Here is an 8183-nt window from a genome sequence, read left to right on the forward strand (position 1 = left end):
CCGGTTAGTGCTCTTCCCGTGGTTGTCGGTCCCTCGGGAACGCGGAGGACACGTTAAAAAAGCGATACAGCCGATATTCTGCGTCTTTTATCGTAATGATATATCCTCCGTATATTTTTTGCTTACTTTTTTCTCTGTACGAGAAAAAATATCTCTGAATGCAGGATAGCTTATGAATCATACCAATAATATCATCAATCGCGATGATATAATAACGCTTGGTAAGTTTTCGGTAGGCAACGTATCGTGCATAGTTGAAGTCATTTTTAGACTCTCGCGAATCTAGAATTTGGTGTAAAATGAATTTAAATTCAAACAATTGCTACCACTCGTGGTTTTGTGCGAGTAGCACCTCTGATCGTCGGAATTTTTATAAGAATGTGTAAAAAAGTATACGTAACTCCAACTATGAACCTAAGATCGGTATTCAAGAATCGAGAGATTGAAAGCTTCTTCCATCTCGCGTCGATCAATACCATACCCGACACCGCAAATATTATCATACGTTGCACCGACTAGAGCTCGATGAAAGACCCCTAATATCGCTTCCAGTTCCATACTCCGGCGTCTTAAAAGCGGAACAGTAGCCGAAACCGGCTGGCAGATCCGCGAAGCGGACCGACCAGGACCCGTGGAAAAGAAACGAAACGCGAAAGGAATAGAAAGCGAGCCGCTTGCGAAGAGTCCGAGGCGGAGAGCTCGAGGAAGGAAGGTGGACGACTGGCTCGGCGCAAAAGCGCTCACGATGCTATCAGCCACTGACCCGAGCACCGCGGTTCGTTTGATTACACGTTCCGGGCAGAGATTGTGTCCCTCCCCTCCCTCGGAGTGAAAATTACGGCAATATACGCGAGCAGCGACCCCCTGGGCCCCCTGTCCCCCCGGCCGAGGCGGGACCCCTTTTGTTGTTGCAGCGGCCACCGCTGACGGAAAGACGTTCTTCACGGCTGAGCATAGGTTCCCGGATAATTTCAGCCCTTTTGTGCCGTGCGTACGACTCGTGGGCGTGCGTCACCCTGGCAAAGAGCCACGCGAAGAAGAGACACGCTCGTCCTGGTCGCGTGTGCCCATGCGTGCGCTGCAACGTGTTATGAAACGCGAAACGTCACTGCCCTCGCGGACTACCTTGCTAATGAGGGGTTCTTCCGCCTCCTCTCGGCTCTCCGTCCTCTCCGTCCTCTTCGTCCTCTGTCCTCCGCCTCGATCTCGCTTCCCTCCGCGTCAGCCGGCTCCTTCCTCGTCTTTCTCTTCGCGCACCGATGCGTCGTGTCGCGAACTTCGCCGAACACGCCAGCCACTTCGCGGAACTACGCGACAGGAGAGCGCGTTTGGGGTGGAAATTGGGTCGAGAACCACGCTCTGCAGTTCGAGTGGTCTTTTCTTGCCACCGAGATTCTCTCTGACGGGCTTCCTCGCAAGGGGTTTCTCCGTCGTTTGCTCTCGCCGAAGAATTCGAAGGAACTCCGTTAGCGCGTCCGCTAGGTAGCAACTGTGGATGATCCTCGGAACGCGAGGAAGATGGTCGGTATTATTTCTCCTGGGAATGAATGCTAAATTCCTGTTTCCCGGTTTTCCAAAGGGCAGAAAGAACCGATACTTCAAAGAATCTTTCAGTGCCTTTGGCGGAGGCAATGCCCTTTTGTTCTGGTTTCGTTCCATTCAGCAAGGGCCGATGAAAGGATTGAAAAAAGGGTCCGACAAAGGTGGTGGGCGTGCACGGGTCGTATCCGCGTCTTCGTTTTCAATAAGACGTAATCAACATTCGTAAACATGCAATCGAAACGGACGCATCCTGACTCACCACGCGGTCAATGTCCCGAGTCGAAAATCGCGGGACGTGTTCATCCTGGCAAGCGGGCTTCCTTTCAGCCTTGGACCCCTGTCCTTCCCGCTCCCTAATCTCGACGACTCGCGGCAAACGGGCGAATAAACGGATAAAAACGGGCAACAGCGAGAGGATCGAATCTAGCAATCGAGCAAATAGAAAGGATCGATCGCTGCGACATGGGGAGGAGGAGGAGGAGGAGGAGGAGGAGGAGGAAGAAAAGGGTCCGATCTAGGAGCAAGAACACCTCGCTCGACTCTGTTTGTATCGCCAACGGCTTTCTTTAATCCAGATCCCACACGATCATCCTTTCTAATTAACGTCTGCTGGGTCGGTGGAAAAAAGTCTCGGGATCAGCAGACGAAGAAGGGGTGGGGGAAGGAGCGATCGGTTCGATAAGGGAAAAAGCTTTCGTCTCGAACGTTTCGAGAAGGTTTACCCAGGTGGTCGACCGACCTCGAGGCAACCCTAATTGAGGGGAAGTTGCAACCATTGCAGAAATGATTAAACTCTTACGAGGCGACCGGCCGGAGAGTGGAAATACGTGCCACTCGGCTTAATGGAGCCACGATGACGTGTCTCCACCTATCCACTGTAATAATTATCCGGCATTACGGGCCTGATGATACCTGTACTCGTCACGCGTTACCGAGCGACACTGTTCTCCGTTCTATCCCCCTGTAACGTTAATTACGATGCAACCGGACTCGCAGTTTACCGCGCACCAAACGATAAACCGTGCATCGCGGATCTGCCAACTGTGTCCGTTCCACGGGGTTTCTTTATGTTTGCTCGTCGCGGACAAGCGAGGCGACACTTATCACGATGAACGAGTGAGCACGGGGTAATGGGTAAATTAGCCGTGACGCGAATAATCGGGTATGACCGGTCGTTCGATCGACTGCTCCGGCTACTTCGAAGGTTGACACGCGTGAAATAGAACTCGCGGAAGATCGATACAGTCTCGTCGGAATTTTCTAACCTGTTGGTCGGCGAGGTCGCGCGGGAAAACGAGCCAAGACGCGGGAACGCGTGACAGCGAGGGACTTTTTCAATGACGAGATAATTCGTCATCTCCGGTTAATGGGTTAATTACTCACTGACTAATCGTTTAGCGGATATTCGGAATTACTTCGTCGCTATGTTCCACGAAGCGTTTATCAAAGCCGGGTCCCTTTTCGAGGAGGAAACGCGTTGGAATTGTACCTGGAACAGCGAGACGCGTCGAGAGAGGAGAGACGGAGAGAGAGGGAATTTTGGATCGACGCACCCTATCGCGTTACGATACCGAGTAACGAGATGATCCTTGATCTGGGATCGGCAGGTTGCAGAGAAAAGGCCGGAGGCGTCGTCGAAGACGGACGACCCCCACGGGAGGGGTGCAATTTCTCGGGATCCGGGGCTGGAAAACGCTACTAATTATAATCGCATTAGGATCGTTGGCGCCGCTACTCGAGTCGAACCGAATCCCCGTTGCTCCGCGTTTCGTAGCCGTGAACCATGTTTGCTTTACCCGTATCCCTCCTCTCCTCTCGCCCTCTCATCCGCGTACTAATTATGTATCTCGTGTTCCCGTTTAGTACTCACGGATGGGCTTCTTGCTCGGATTAACGCGGTAATGGTAGCTGGGTCCGTTTGCTGGCTCGAAACGAGCATCTCCTCGGGCCAGATCGAGTCGGTAGAAATAAGTGTCATCGATTTACGAGAACGCGCGACTCGTCGAGGGAAACTAGGCAGAATCTATGCGACGAGTACTAAAAATGTACCCGGTACCGGTAATCGTTGGGAAAGAGGAACGAAGAGATTCGCGTGCTCGTAAATAAGACTCGGACTCATCGACGCATCGCGTCACGATCGAGAAGTACCCCGAAGCCGATTGGATCCCTCATACGCGTAGTTACCGCTTTTTCCCCGACGTTTCTCGTCTGGAACGAGTCATTGGAACAACTTTGTCTAGCGAGATTGCCTTGTACCCCGTTGCATCCCTCACTTATCCCTTATCGCCTCGATCCATCGCTACCCGACTGCAGGCCGCAAATAATCCTCCGAGTATCGTTCCGATCGTCACCGCCGATTTTATTTCACCTCTACCGTGAAACTCAATCTCGACGTTCCCGATCGAAATCGAAGAAGCTCGCGGCTCGATCCTCCAGGCGCTCCGTTTACAGGAGCAACCGAACCGTGTCCCGTCCCTCCGCGTCGTTAGTGTTTCGCGTGCGCTTTGACCGTGACCACGAAGCGTGGCGGTCGTGCGTGTGTCACTCGATGACTCCTGGCCCAGCTCTCTCCGGATCGCTCTCCTACTCCGCCCAGAACGTGCACGCTTTAGCTTTGTTCCTCGCAAGCGCACCGGGTACCCTCGCGCGGACCGAAGCTCGCGCTCGCTGCGACCGCGTCAACTGCGCACCACTCGCTCTCGCCTTCTCCCCTTTAACCCTCCGTCTTTTCTTCCCCTCTTTGTCTTTGTCCGCGAAGCGCGCAACGCTGCTGGGACAGGTCAGTGGAACGAGTACCCGAAGCTCGCGCGGAGACTCGTCTCTTTGTTTCGCGAATTTTCCTTTTATTTTCGTCCTTCTGGACACCTATGGTACCCCGATTGTCGATGACCACAGAGGCTACGTTGAGTGTCCAACGTGGTAGTCGACGAGTTAAGGATTGAGACCATTATCCTCGACGACGGATATCTATGCTCGAACCGTGTTTGTCTTTCTATAATTGAAAAGTAATTTTACCCCGGTCGGAAAATGACGTTCCACGTTTGTAAATTGCTCGAGAAAGACGTCCAGGCAATCGAACGAAAAGCAACCCCCGATTGGAAACGCTTAAACTCGAGCAGTCGGAGCTGGTTGCAGACAGAGCGGCGAGGCACGGTAGAAAATTAGCTGCCGATTCGTGCTCCCGTTCTTACCGCACCCAATGTTTCTGTTTCGCGAGGCCACTACCACAACGCGACCGTGGGTGCCCTTCTCCTCTCTCGCTCTCGCCCTCTTCCTTTTCTTCCTCCGCGCTGCTCGCACGTACGGTGCATCAGCTGCAGCCGGAGCTTTACAGCGTAGCGGTACTGCTAACAGCTACTGACGATTTATTCAAGAGTGAAAATTAGGGTCGGCTCCCATACCGGCTTTCGGCCATTACCTCCGACGATTCCAGCCACCGGTCGTCATTAGCCAACCACTCTCCACGCTTCTATCGACGAATTTCACGCGAATCTCCGCGGATTGGGTACCTATCCTGTCCTCTGGGAATAATACCTATTCACGTCTCAATTCCCAATTTTATTTTTCCACGATTCTTCGAAGATCGTCCCGTCCGAGCTTCCCAAATTGCGATCCTCGTCTCGTTGCGTTGGAATTTAATTTTCGTTCGTTGCGCGAACTTTGGGTGGAAGAGGAGAATAGGAAAATAGGAGAGAAATCGGAAGAAATCCGAAGACGAAGAATCCCCGCGGAGACACTGGATGCCCCTACACGCGGTCGTAACGAGATCGAATTAAAAACGGAGCAGCGAGAGATTAGATCTCAACGAGAAACCTCCTAACCGAGCGGTCGCCTATCATTTAATTTACCATCCAATCCCCTCTGCAAAGTCGCGGCGTTTAACAACCGGTGCATCGACCACAGGGACAGAGACGGTAGGAGCGAGCATGGCTTGGGCAGGAGCAACGGGGAACGAGAGGGAAGGAGAGGGAACGAGACGCGGGTAGAAGCGGTAGCAACGACCACGACGAAGACGGCTGCTGCAACATTTACCGTCGACTTCTATCCTTCAGGGGTGGATGACTCGAGAGGTCGCCTCCTCCTCGTGGGCCTCGACACACAACTACTGTTCGCCACATGGCCTCCTCTCCTCGCTTCTGGTATCCCTCCTCCTCGACCCACGGTTCTTTTTCTCCTCTGTTTCTTCTCTCTCGCGCGCGTTTTCCATCGGTCCGCGCGCCTCGTTCGCTGCCGCGAGCCGCAATTATTGCCAGTATTCCTGGGCTGACGTGACGTGACACGCTCGGCCCATGTGCGCGGGGTCAGGCGCACGGGGTTAGCTGAAATTACGCCGACCAGGCGCCTCCGTCGAGCAACGAGTTACGAGTTACATGTACGCGTGCCGCTGTTTCCCTGCCGCTACTGCGATGCTTCTTGCGCGCGTGCACTGCCAAGGACGCGCCGTCCTCTTTCTCCGTTCCTCCCATCTCGCCCCAGCTTACACCTTTCTCTCTCCTTTCCCCCTTTTATTTTACTCTATTCTATTCTATTCTATTCTATTCTATTCTATTCTATTCGTAATTAACATCGACGGTGAACCGATTGAAAGAGCAGCGAGCATTTTGCGTTCGGAGACAAAGTATATTTCGAATCTTTCACAGCGATTACCTGTTTTCCACTCGAGAGCGCGACAATGTTCGAGCGATTCGAAGCACGGGGGCAGGATTGCGCGATTGCGAAAGCAAAGAAGATAAGGCGAGATAATGCCAAGCAGGTAGAAAGGGACGGAGAGGTGAAGAGGCGACGAAAGACGAGGCGAACGGGGAGGAAAAGCGGGGGAGATGGAGTAGAAGAGGAAGAGGAGGAACGAGGGCACGTCGAGAGGGGTAGAGGACCGTGACTCGCCCGTGACATCGCGATTACGCTCGCACACCTGTGCCCGACCCCGCTTCGACTCCAGTCGGCCACTTACTTTAGCAATCGTCACGTGCTGCAACGAGCCAGCCACGCGTCTCGAGCTTAAATGCATCACCGATTAACTTTCTCTTCGTACCTAACTAGCGATGTTCCAATAACCAGTGATTGCAGAATTCGACATAATCCTCATTTCCCGGTGAAGGATCTCAGTCGCCAGATTGAAGTTGGATAAGCGGTAATCTATCCGGTGACGAATGCAACGAGGAAATAAATCTTGCCCGCGCGTTGAATATTTAAACGTGACACCAGTTTTGCGTGGGTGCGTTATACGTGGAGTTTCGCATAATTATCGAAAATAGCCTGAATTTTCGCGTATACCTTGTCTCTGGACAGGTAACAAACCTTTTTGCGTCAGTACAGACTGACAGCAACCCTAAGATTCGTCAAATTAGGACAAAAACCTGTTAATCAGAATCCCTCCGAATTATTCGTGTTCTAGTAGAAAGTTAAATACCAAAATAAACTCTACATTCTAGCGAGATGGGGGTGATCCTTCCTCTGCGTTTTATCCTTTGTCTCTCGATTTCTGAAGACGTCTTGGACCTACATAGCCCTAAACAGACAGATCAGTTGTTCGTCCGTTTAATAAACGTCTATACAGTTCTTCCATCGTTTCCACTGGCTGCTATTTCTTTGCATATGCATAATTATCACCGTATGTCGCTATCCAGGTGTACCATTCCGCAACCAGGACGCTTGAACAGCCACGCATTACCCAGTTTTCCGTCACCACCCACGCGTGCCTATTATACTTTCTCAAAACAATGCCAGTCGTCAGACTTCATCGATTTAAGTCGAGACCTAACGAGAATCTAAATTACCACATGCTACCTTAGCCTACGAAATGCTACCTAACCCTATTACCCAATTCTCCCCAATCTCGGAAGCATTGGAGATCTCGAAAGGGAGCGCGTGGAAGCAGAGCATCCTCGCGTACCGCCGAAACGTTCCCAAAGGATAGACTGCATTACAACCGCAGGCCGGAGCACGCTCCTAAGCGCGCGATATCCTGGATTCTATTAAATTACACACGGTCTCGACTTCATCGTCGAGGCCACGTGGCACGGTACAGGCTAACAGCGTCGCGGTGCAACGATTCAAGCGGTTTCCCATACGCGGCCGCGACATAGGCCTAGGCTGCAGCCACGCGTCCACCCCGGTTCTCGCGGTATAAATTATGCTACCCACCGTTCCACCACTATGTATTGATTAATTCCAACCGCTGGTCCGGCGGCGAAGATTAAATCTCGGGATTCGCGGCTCCTTTGCCGGCACCTTATGCTCATAGGTAGTTACGCGATGCTTGTAATCAGCGTTGATTCCCGGCCCTCGTGGGACCATCGGGTGCCACCCCGCGGCACCTAGGTCTACCTTCGTGTATCCTATGAAACTATCTCGCGCAGTATACGAGGAAAGGCTATAGGAGAAGCTGAAGAATCGATGCTCGAGGGTGAGAGTATCGAGACGTCCCGTATCTGGGCCAAGTGGATCAATCTGAAACACGGTCTGCCTCGTACCCTCTGTCAGCTCGCGGTAGCCAAGGAGCAACGATCCGGTTTTCGAGGTGCAGGCTATAGACCGCGGTACTAACTGTTTATGATACGTGGGTCACTCCGCGCGCTTTTTGTCGGCCGGCCTAGTTCGTTCGGCTAAACTGCTCGTTAATATTCCAGGGTAGAGCGTCG

Source organism: Eufriesea mexicana, unplaced genomic scaffold (assembly GCF_001483705.2).
Source record: "Eufriesea mexicana isolate 0111107269 unplaced genomic scaffold, ASM148370v2 scaffold2792, whole genome shotgun sequence".
Taxonomy (NCBI): domain Eukaryota; kingdom Metazoa; phylum Arthropoda; class Insecta; order Hymenoptera; family Apidae; genus Eufriesea; species Eufriesea mexicana.